This window comes from Euprymna scolopes, chromosome 14 (genome assembly GCF_053919585.1).
Source record: "Euprymna scolopes isolate OS-2025 chromosome 14, ASM5391958v1, whole genome shotgun sequence".
NCBI classification, from domain to species: Eukaryota; Metazoa; Mollusca; class Cephalopoda; order Sepiida; family Sepiolidae; genus Euprymna; species Euprymna scolopes.
Genome location: NC_136495.1, coordinates 69,278,051 through 69,288,183, shown reverse-complemented (window position 1 = coordinate 69,288,183; position 10,133 = coordinate 69,278,051). Strand labels below are relative to the sequence as shown.

The 10,133-nt window shown below is 32.2% G+C and overlaps 1 long non-coding RNA gene across 1 annotated transcript in view; it reads left to right on the top strand.

Moving 5' to 3' along the window:
- The first annotated feature begins 332 nt into the window (after positions 1–332).
- Positions 333–10,133, top strand: part of LOC145293062 (uncharacterized) — a 21,004-nt gene continuing 11,203 nt past the window's right edge. The window contains exon 1 of the long non-coding RNA XR_013869650.1: positions 333–638. This is a non-coding gene — a long non-coding RNA (uncharacterized LOC145293062). The remainder of the gene's footprint in view (positions 639–10,133) is intronic.

The following is a 10,133-nucleotide window of genomic DNA, read 5'->3' as shown; positions in this document are numbered from 1 at the left end:
GAAATAAAATAATTATTGTAAAACATTTTGAATAGTTATAAGTAATACAATTTGATTGCCTATTTATAGTGAACTGAACCAGTTTTGTAAAAAAAAATCTGTGTTCTACTATTGTCAATTTCAATATCGTTTCTTTTTATTGTTTCTACGCGGAAGTGATTTTAAAAAATCTAAACTGCTTAAAATCTTCTTTTTTTTTTTTTTAATTCCTGTATTTAATTAAAAATCATTTAAAAAAATCTGTTTTCTAATATTGTCAATTTCAATATTTCATTTATCTATAAAATAACGTCAATTTCACGAGCCAATCAAGTGGAAATGGAACATAGGTCGTGTTACACCGGTAGTAACCGGTGTAGCACGACTTATGTTCCATTTTCTTCCTGATATTTTTGTTTCCTTAAACTGCAAGAGGGCCCAATTACTTACGTAATATTGTTTTTGCTTAAAACGATATATTTTCCAAAAATTGATTTAACAAGCACCAAATTTTCTTTGAAATCAGAGGTAATGTTGCTGACTCGTCCCTTTTTTTTTTTTTTTTCTACAATTTTCTGCGGACCAGCCGTGCCGGTCACCATCTTGTATTTGATCACTTACGTTCAAATCAATATTAATTCGAAAGCAAATGGCAAAAAGTAAGTAATAATTGAAATTATTTTACGATTTTTTAAATAATTTCTTATGAACTGACACATTTTAATTCATTTCGTTCGTTAAAGTAGATGAGGCATTCGGAAATTTAAAGTATTAAAAAGACATTTATTTGATAAACGGTCGTTAAGAAGTTCGTCTTAAAAAAGAAAAGAAAAGCATGCATATGCGTCTGAAAATAAAAGGTAAAACATAAATCGCTTAAAAAGAAGAAATTAACTTGACAAATATCCGCGGAGTGCCAATATAAAACATGACGTCAGATTTTCCCAGCGAAAAAGCCCCATATAAACAGATTGAAAACTAAAGCCACACTTAGGGACGGGGGCGGGGGCACTGGGGGCAGATATAGCCAAAATGGAAATTCTCCTTCTTAGTGATATACAGTGTAACCCAGATATAAGAGACATCTCAGGGATCCGGGTTACAAGGTATTTAGTTGGTACGGGCAAAATGAATGCCGATGCTCAAAATGTATAAACATTTTGACCCCTCTCTTTACTTAAAAAATCACCAAAAATCAGGAAATTAACCAATTTTAATGAAATTCCTAGTATTTATCAAATAACAATCGCAGAATATAATGAACTGATTATTTTTATGTAAATCTTTGTGGAAATGTATTATTTTGTTGAAACAAAAAATAATTTTTCTAAAGTTATGGTTTTCAGTAGTAAATAAAAAATGCAAGAATTTATTTTTGCCTTTTTTATGTAAATAAAGTATTGTAATTTGTTACAATAAAAATACAATAAAATAATTTTTACATGGACATTACGAAAAAAGCCCCAAAATCCATATTAATGAATTCGATATAACTCAAAGAAAAATGAATTTCTCGAACTACCAATATTACCATTAAATCAAACATTGTTACTTTAATATTTTCACACAAAAAAATTATAATTGCAAAAAGTATTTCTACATTTTTTTTTAATTACAGGTTTCATATAATTTTTATATGCAAGATTTAAATAATTTCCTTGCTTGCAAGAATGTGAAACTTTCGGTGTAACATATTTTTTATATAATATTGAACAATAATTAAAAAAATAATTAATTTAAAAACAGGAACATAGAAAAATAATTAAATTAAAAAATGGAAAACTTTATACAAACGTTCAGAATAGGAATGTATGGATGCATGTCTGGGGGAAAAAAAAGAAAAATATCACACTCCTTCCTCCCTTTTAATTACATCACATCATGTTCAGTCTTTCGAGTGCCTCAAATTTTGGGCCTTCATATATACAAAATTTTAGTTTGTTGCATTTTGCGAACGGCAAAATCACTCAGTTTTGGGACTAATTAATGCATGTTTTGTACAAACAAGGTGTTTTTTTTTTAAATTTAATTCAATATCTTAGGACTTTACTAATTATCTTTGAAATAGACCCAGAAAACTAATATTTATCTTTTAAAGGATTTTTACAATGAATTTATTTAAATTTAAAATTTACTTGAATTGAGTAGCTCGCCGTGAAAACATTTTTCATAACTTATTTTTTTCACGTGTACAAATATTTTTTTGATTTGGAAATTAACTTTAGTCTTTAATTTTTCAAATACAATCAAAAAGTAGTCGGAAACCTACAAAAAAATTATGATAAATCGGCTTTCAAAACTAGGCCCCCCCCTATTTTTGTCCACCCATTTTTGCCCATACCTAGTATTTAGCAGAGATGATAACAAACAACTATACGAAAAATAAATATATACAAGAAATAAATGTTACCATAGCAAATAAAAGTTAATTTTATACCTACCTGCCGCATTTATTTTGGTTTTCAAGTAGTTTTTATTGCTCTTTATTTAATCTAAAAAATTCACTTTTTCCGACCAGATTCGAAAAAAAAAAAAATAGCGACATCTTCTTTGAAAGTATTAGAGGACTTTAAAAAATAATATTTGAAAATATTAAATTTGCGGATGATCATTGCCCTACTTAAATAACTTTGAATACACTTTTTTAGGCGATTACATATGAACAGCCTGAAAAACTTTAGAATAAATGGTGATTCAGAACTATGGGCGACCCATACAGATGCCAGTTAAAAATCGCTTACTGATGTAGATTTGTTCTGATTAGGAAACTGTACTTCCTGTTTTTAATTCGCCGACAGCCATGTTTAGGTTGTTTTATTTTATTTAAAGAAAAAGTATTTTTGCTTAAAAATATTTCAATAAAAAAGAAATGTTCACACACAAAAAATATTCCAATGAAACAAAATGTTCACATACACAAAATAAAATAAGTAAATTACCCAATAATACCCTTCGCTCAAATCCTCCATCAAAATAAATTCTACATTACTAAGATGATAACGTGACAAATTTGGTAGAATTTTAGTGTGGAGAATCTTTTTCGAATTAAAATTTAATGTAAAATGATCTCCCATTACCGAGTTATTCTAGGATTTTAGGGCAGTTAACTCAAGTTTTCTAAACTAGTTTCTTGCATCGCTCAGAATCAATTAATATTTAATAAAATAATATATTTTTATAGTACTAAAACCGATTCAAACCATTGAAAAAACATTCTATTGTATTTTTCAAATCAAATAAAAACAATAATAATACAAAAAAAACAACATCTTATTCAGTTTTTCTAATTAATATAAATAAATCAATTAATAAAGTAATATATTTTTATAATACTAAAACAGATTCAAACAATTAAAAAACCATTCTATTGTATTTTTCAAATAAAATAAAAACAATAATAATATAAAAAACAACATCTTATTCGGTTTTTCTAATTAATATAAAGAAATCAATGAATATTTAATAAAATAATATATTTTTATAATACTAAAACAGATTCAAACCATCAAAAAAACATTGTATTCTATTAAAAAAAAATGATTGCTTGTTTTTGTACAATATATGTAAGAAAAAAAAATTGTATACAAAAGTTTCACATTTTCTTTCATGAAAATTTGTTTATTTGTTTTACAATAAAATCGAGAGTCCAGTTTAATAACCGGGCCATTGTTTTCTTCAAATCAAGGTTTTCACTTGACACCAATACGGCCATATTTAAGGTCACCCATACTTCTGAATTGCTGAAAAATACAAATAATTATTTTGTAATTTAAAGTGGAGAATCAATTTTGCATATAAATGTAAATGATCACCTATTCTGAACAATTATCTAAGCCAATGAAATTTCAGGGTACATTACCAGAATTTCTTATCATTAAACAGACAAATTGTGTGTGTTTTTTGGGGGGGAGGGGGGATCAAATTTTATAGATTAATACTAGCAATCTAATCACTTTGCTCCCACACACACACAAAAATTCACATTCTACATTGAGGCGATTATGTGTGAATACCCTTAAAAACTTAGTAGAAAAAGAAACAAAAACAATTATTTAGAATAAGGGATTAGTTTCGTATATAAATTCAACATAAAATGATCCATCATTTCCAATTTTTTAGAGTTATTAATTAAATTTTTATTAACAGGATTTATTTCCCATAACAACCAGTTTCTAGAGGTTAACTGTGTTAAATGGCTAGAATGATTGGAATTTGATTAATTGCTGAAGCAGAGAATAATTTTATGTTACATTTTTTATGAGACTTTAAGTGCTAAAATAATTGGCGTTTTTTTTTTGTTTTCGTATTTTTTCTGCTAAAATTTTCAAGATGTTTACATATAATTGCCTAAAAAAAGTAAAATCTTATGCTTTATCTGAGGGTTTAATCCACAATAATACTAAATCTCCATTAACTTGATCATTGATCCTGAGCCTGAGTAGCAACAGTTCCCAAACATTCCTTTAACCATACCACTAACATGATTGAGAAAAAAATGAATGGTCATTTTATGTTAAATTTATGTTTAAAAGAGATCCCACACCCTAAATTCTTAATTAACTGCTTTTGTTCCCTCTCCTGAAAGTTCATTGTGTTCACATATAATCACCTAATATAAAATGTATGTGCTCTCTGCTTATCTCGGCATTGTTTCCAGTCGGCCTGGACTTTTCCTTGCCACTGGACTCAAACAGTGCCGAGTCAGGAGAAGTGTGGTTGGAGAATTGCGCAACCCTTGCCTCACAATTACATGTGCAACTGCCCCTACAGAGGATATCATTTGTCTTTCGAGACTTAATGGAGGCATCGCATCAAGGTACAAGACTTACAAGGACGGGGATAAAGTTTTCTTCAAAAATTATCAGGCAGAGAAGAGTTTTTGGGAAGAAGGCATAATCTCAAGAAGAATTGGGAGAATGGTTTACATTATAAAAGGGCAGACTTTTTTCCACAAAAAATATATTAACCAACTGTACATAGAAACAGTCAGAAACCAAGAGTTACCAATGGAAGTGTTATATGACACTTTCCATATACAACCTCCAAACAAGGAAGTACCAGTAACTCAGAAATCCAGTCACTCCCCAAAAGTAAAAAATCGGCAAACACAAATGGTGAAGAGAAGTGAAAGGAAAAGGACTAAATTTTTTGGACAAAGTCTAAAAAGGAAAAAATGGTAGAAGCAAAATTCTATGGAAGGAATTTAGCTTGGAAGGAAGGTGATGTAAAATCTCATTTTTTGGATGGATGCGATGATTTAACTGATTATCATCTGCTACAATAGCACGAAAAATTATAATTATTAAATGAAAGGAGCTTAAATCTAACCATCCATGTTTGGACCTATTCTACTACTGACCGGGGGTCATCTTATAAATATTCAGCAATTGCCTATGATATGTGTGTTCAAGTAATGTCATGTCTAGAATACAGTCTTGTATCATCAGCATATATATGTATCTTAAATTCAATTATATTGGGTCAGATTGGCAAGCTGCCATGTTAAGATGAGCCTCCTCTAAAGTTTTCATCATATGAATGTAACATGGTGTATTTTTCATATTTTCTCATTAAAATAGTAAAACATTGAGATAAATAACATAATCATTTTACCTCCAATCAAAGAAAAGAGATGCTCAATATTTAAAAACCATTTCACTACTTTTTCTTTCTTTTTAATTTTCTGTGAACCTGCTCTTTCAATCGCCATTGTGTATTTTATCACTCACATCTATTCAAATAAACAGTAATTCAAAATCAGATTGAAAATAAAAGCAAATAATAATTGAATTTCTTTTACCATTTTCTAAACAGTATCTCATGAATAAACAAATTTTCTATTCATTCTGTTTGTTAAAGTAAATTCAAGTAAAAATAAGAATTTAATTTTCTTACGATTTTATTTTAAAAAGTTTGTTATTGTGACAAGGATTGCTTTTTCTGAAAGTAGCAAAATGATGACAAGTAAATGGGGGAAAAAATTCTTATATGAATGAAGTGTAAAAAAGACACAGAGATAAAGTGTGTGGGATAAATCACTTTTACTATTGTTCATTAGTTTGTCGATGAAATAGATTTATGATAAAAAAAATTAACTATAAATAACTTTTATTAAAAATTAGCTAGGTATTCTTGCAGTACAGTTAACAACTGAGAATTTAAATTAAGCAGATTATATAATAAATAACTACAAATGCATTCAAATTTAATTTTCTATTGACCTATATAATTTTAAATTTCTAAAACTAAATTTTATTTCACTATTTGTTTTATTTTCACTTAGCCAAATCCATCAATCAAAAATGGTTGTCAACAATATTATTGGTGGTTTCTGTTTATGAACTTATAAAATATTTTTAAAACTTACCCTTATCAGACTGGCAACCACCTTCAGACATAGGATTATTATTACTGTTAGTTTATATATTTTTTTTGTATATTTTGTCTCAAGTCATTTAACGAACTAATAAATTTGACAGATCCAAACATGATGTACCAAATGATAATGTCCATCAATTAGAAGCTAAATATTTAATGTCTTGTGAAATAGATAAAATCTTTATCTAAACAAATGCACTTTATGTTGTGTACATAATTCTTCAAATGTATCAGCCATACAACCAAGGAAGTTATATAAAATGTGAAGTACTGCCGTTTCAGGATCTTGCAAATTTAATGTTTCTATTATGGATTGCCATAAGAAGATTGAGCTTATCAAATAGTGCACCTCAGATTCATAGTAATTATGTATTAGAGGATTTTAACCTGGATGTGCATTGCTTTTTTGCTGTTCTGATGGCAAGTCGGTGTCATTTATTGATGTCTCACTTGAAGTTGTGGTCTGTTTCCTCATGAAATTCTTTTTTTTTTCCTTTTCAAGAGAAGACATTAGAGTGCCTGGGTTTACATAGACGATGTCATCCTATGACCTGATTTTAAGAGTGATGAAGTAGAGGAAATTTTTAATCAACTTTTATCTTAAATAACACGTTTTATATAAGTGAGCATCAAATGTTTCTTGTATCTGTTTAATAAAGTCTTTCAACTTTTTACTGCCTCGTTATTTTCTTGTTTTCAACAGTTAATTTGAATTTAATGTGAATTAATTTGTCAGAATTTGGTAAAAACCTCAAATACTTTGCCATATGAAATGTATCCAGTCTCTTCAGTTTTGCTTGGTTCCATCAATTAGTGATCAAGTCAGAGTAAAACGAATTATGGTATTTTTATTGATTGCCACGCAATCTGAATTTTTTATTTTCATGAAGAATGTTATATTTTCTGTTCATTGAGTGTTAGAATTTTTGTTTTCATGAAGAGTGTTAGATTTTTTATGTTTATTGTAAAATTGTTATAGTTCGGATATAGCTCTTCCATTTCAGAGCTGGTCTTGAATTCAGTCATTGAAAGTTTATAAAAGCAGCAAAGATCTATTTAATTTAAATGAAACCAAAAATAATGTATCTAAGCATTAGTAGTGAAAGGAGAGAAGATTGTTTTTAGAAGACTTGATAGTAACAACCCATCTTCCCTCATTGCACAACATGTTCATAATCAGGAATAAAAGTATCAGTTAAATTCTGATCACCAATGTTTTTCAAAGTGTTGTCATAGACAATTAGATATTTTCTTTTTTTTTTTTACAAGGTGATCACCTCTTATCAAGGCCCGGAAGCCACTCAGGTTTATGGTTATTGTATGTACAGTACGTTAGTGTGGGGGTTTAATAAAAATGTCTACTTAAGGGGGCGGATCATCAGGAATTTGTTTACGTTGGACTTGAAGACATCCAGGTTGTAGTCAGGTGGGAAGCATGCTGACGGAACAGAGTTCCACAGGCGTGCGGTTCTAAGAAAGAAGCTTTGTTCATGGAATCTACGTTTTGGTTTAGGCGCAGATAAAGAGTGGGGAAAATTTTTAACAGTGGTTTCAGCTAGTCTGGTGTTTTTCGTAAAGGATTTGCGAGGGGGGGCGAGAGATTGGAGCTCAGACGAGCATCTGCTATGGTAAAACAAAGACAGGCTCGCAACGTCTCTTCTGTGGGAGAGAGGTTGCAGGGTAGAGAACAGGGCATCCCCCACTAAGCCACAAAGTCTATTTTGTACTCTGTCAAGGCAGAATAGGCTGTTTTTAGCAGCTCCTGCCCAGATATGGCAGCAGTATTCCATCCTTGGGCGTACTTGGCTTTTATATAGATAGAGAATTGCGTCAGTAGTGAGATATCTTCTGGAGCGGTAGAAGGATCCCACCATCTTTCCAGTGACCTTGTCAACAGACTTGATGTATGTGTTCCATTTCAGATCAGGAGTAAGGGTCAAGCCCAGTAGCTTGTCAAAACATGGGGCTTCTCCTAGACGAGAGCCATCCATTTCAATTGATGCAAGATAGGGATCAGAGCGTTGATAATGTAAAGATAGGAGCTTGGTTTTATATGCATTAAAGGTAACTAGCCACTTCTTCCCCCACTGAACCACGTGCTCGAGATCAGAAGAGAGAGAATCAGAGAGAATTTTGTCATTTACAGCCTTTGATGTGTTGCCGTAGATAGTTGTGTCATTAGCATAGATGTCAACGAATGATTTAAGTATGTGTTTAGGGAGATCATGCATGTAGATCAGGAAAAGAGTTGGACCCAGGATTGACCCCTGAGGGACTCCAGCATTAATACTGTGGGCCTCTGATTTCTGACCATCAACCACTACTCTTATGAGCCTATCGGAGAGAAATGATTTAATGATTGAGAGAACATTACCTGTGATACTGTAGCTGGAAATCTTGTGAAGTAGGCCTTTATGCCATACTTTATCGAAGGCCTTTGATATGTCAAGAGCAATTGCCCTGGAAAGGAAGCCTTTGTCAAGAGATTCACTAATCCCATGAGATATAACCGTTAGCACATCTGCGGTAGATCTGGCAGAACGGAAACCATATTGCGTGTCACTAAGAAGGTTATTTTTGCTGAGGTGGTTGACTATTTCTCTATTTAATATGGATTCCAGTAACTTACTCATGACACACAGGAGACTTATTGGTCTGTACTGAGAGGGAGATGACTTATCACCTGAATTCTTGAATACAGGGCATACTGATGAGGTTTTCCAGTGTTTTTAACACTATAATTACGATGTTGGAAAGCACTTCTCCTTAAGGCAGCGCTTAAACAGTTTCGTAAGTATGGGAGCAAGTTCAGGTTGAAGCTTTTTTAACACTATCATTGGGATGCCGTCAGGGCCAGTTGCTTTACTGGAATCAAGGTTCTTGATTAGCTTGGTGACCTCATGCACAGGTATTTGTATGTTACCTAGCGTGTTGTGCATTATAAAAGGAAATATGGGGAGTTGATGGCCTTCATCGCATAGGGTAGAATTACCTGCAAAGTTCTTGGCAAATAGTTTGGCCTTGTCTGCTGCTGACGAGATAACTTCAGGTCCATTGATGATAGTTGGGATAGAACTCACACTTCTGTTCAGGATCCTGTTTGCTATTTGCCAAAACTGGTGGGAACCAAGCCGTTGATCGGCTACTTTGGATTTAACGGACTGAGCATATAGCTCTCTTGCATTTTTTATTACTCTTTTACAGTGGTTGCTGGTATTCCTGAAAGCAGCTTTAGTCTCAGTGCATCTATTCCGTTGGTAGCTATGGAAAAAGTGATTTCTGTGCGCGATGGCAGCAGCACATTCTGGGGAGAACCATGGCTGGCTGTTGGGTTTTTGTTGGAATTTTTTCGATGGTATGAATTGGTCTATGCCTACAATTAGCCATTCGGTCAGGTCTGCTACTATAGAGGACGCATCCTTTTTAAACATGGAATGCAGAGGTAGATCAGATATGAATGTACGGAAGCTATCCCAGTCAGCCATGGAGTATCGGTATACAGTACGGTGGAGGGGTACGTCTGGGGGCTTATTGCATTTAATTTTTATCTTAACTGATACGACGGAGTGGTCGGAGGATCCTAAAGGAGAAAGAATGGAACATAAACATAGCTCAGGGGAAGTAGAGAGAAAAAGGTCTAGAAGGCTTGTATACTCGTGGTGGGCTCGTGAACAGTCTGAGTGAGGTCGTAAGCAATGGCAAAGTCATGACAGAACCTCCCCTCATCGTCTGTCTTATTTGAGTGGGTCAGCCATTCCACGTTATGGACGTTGAAG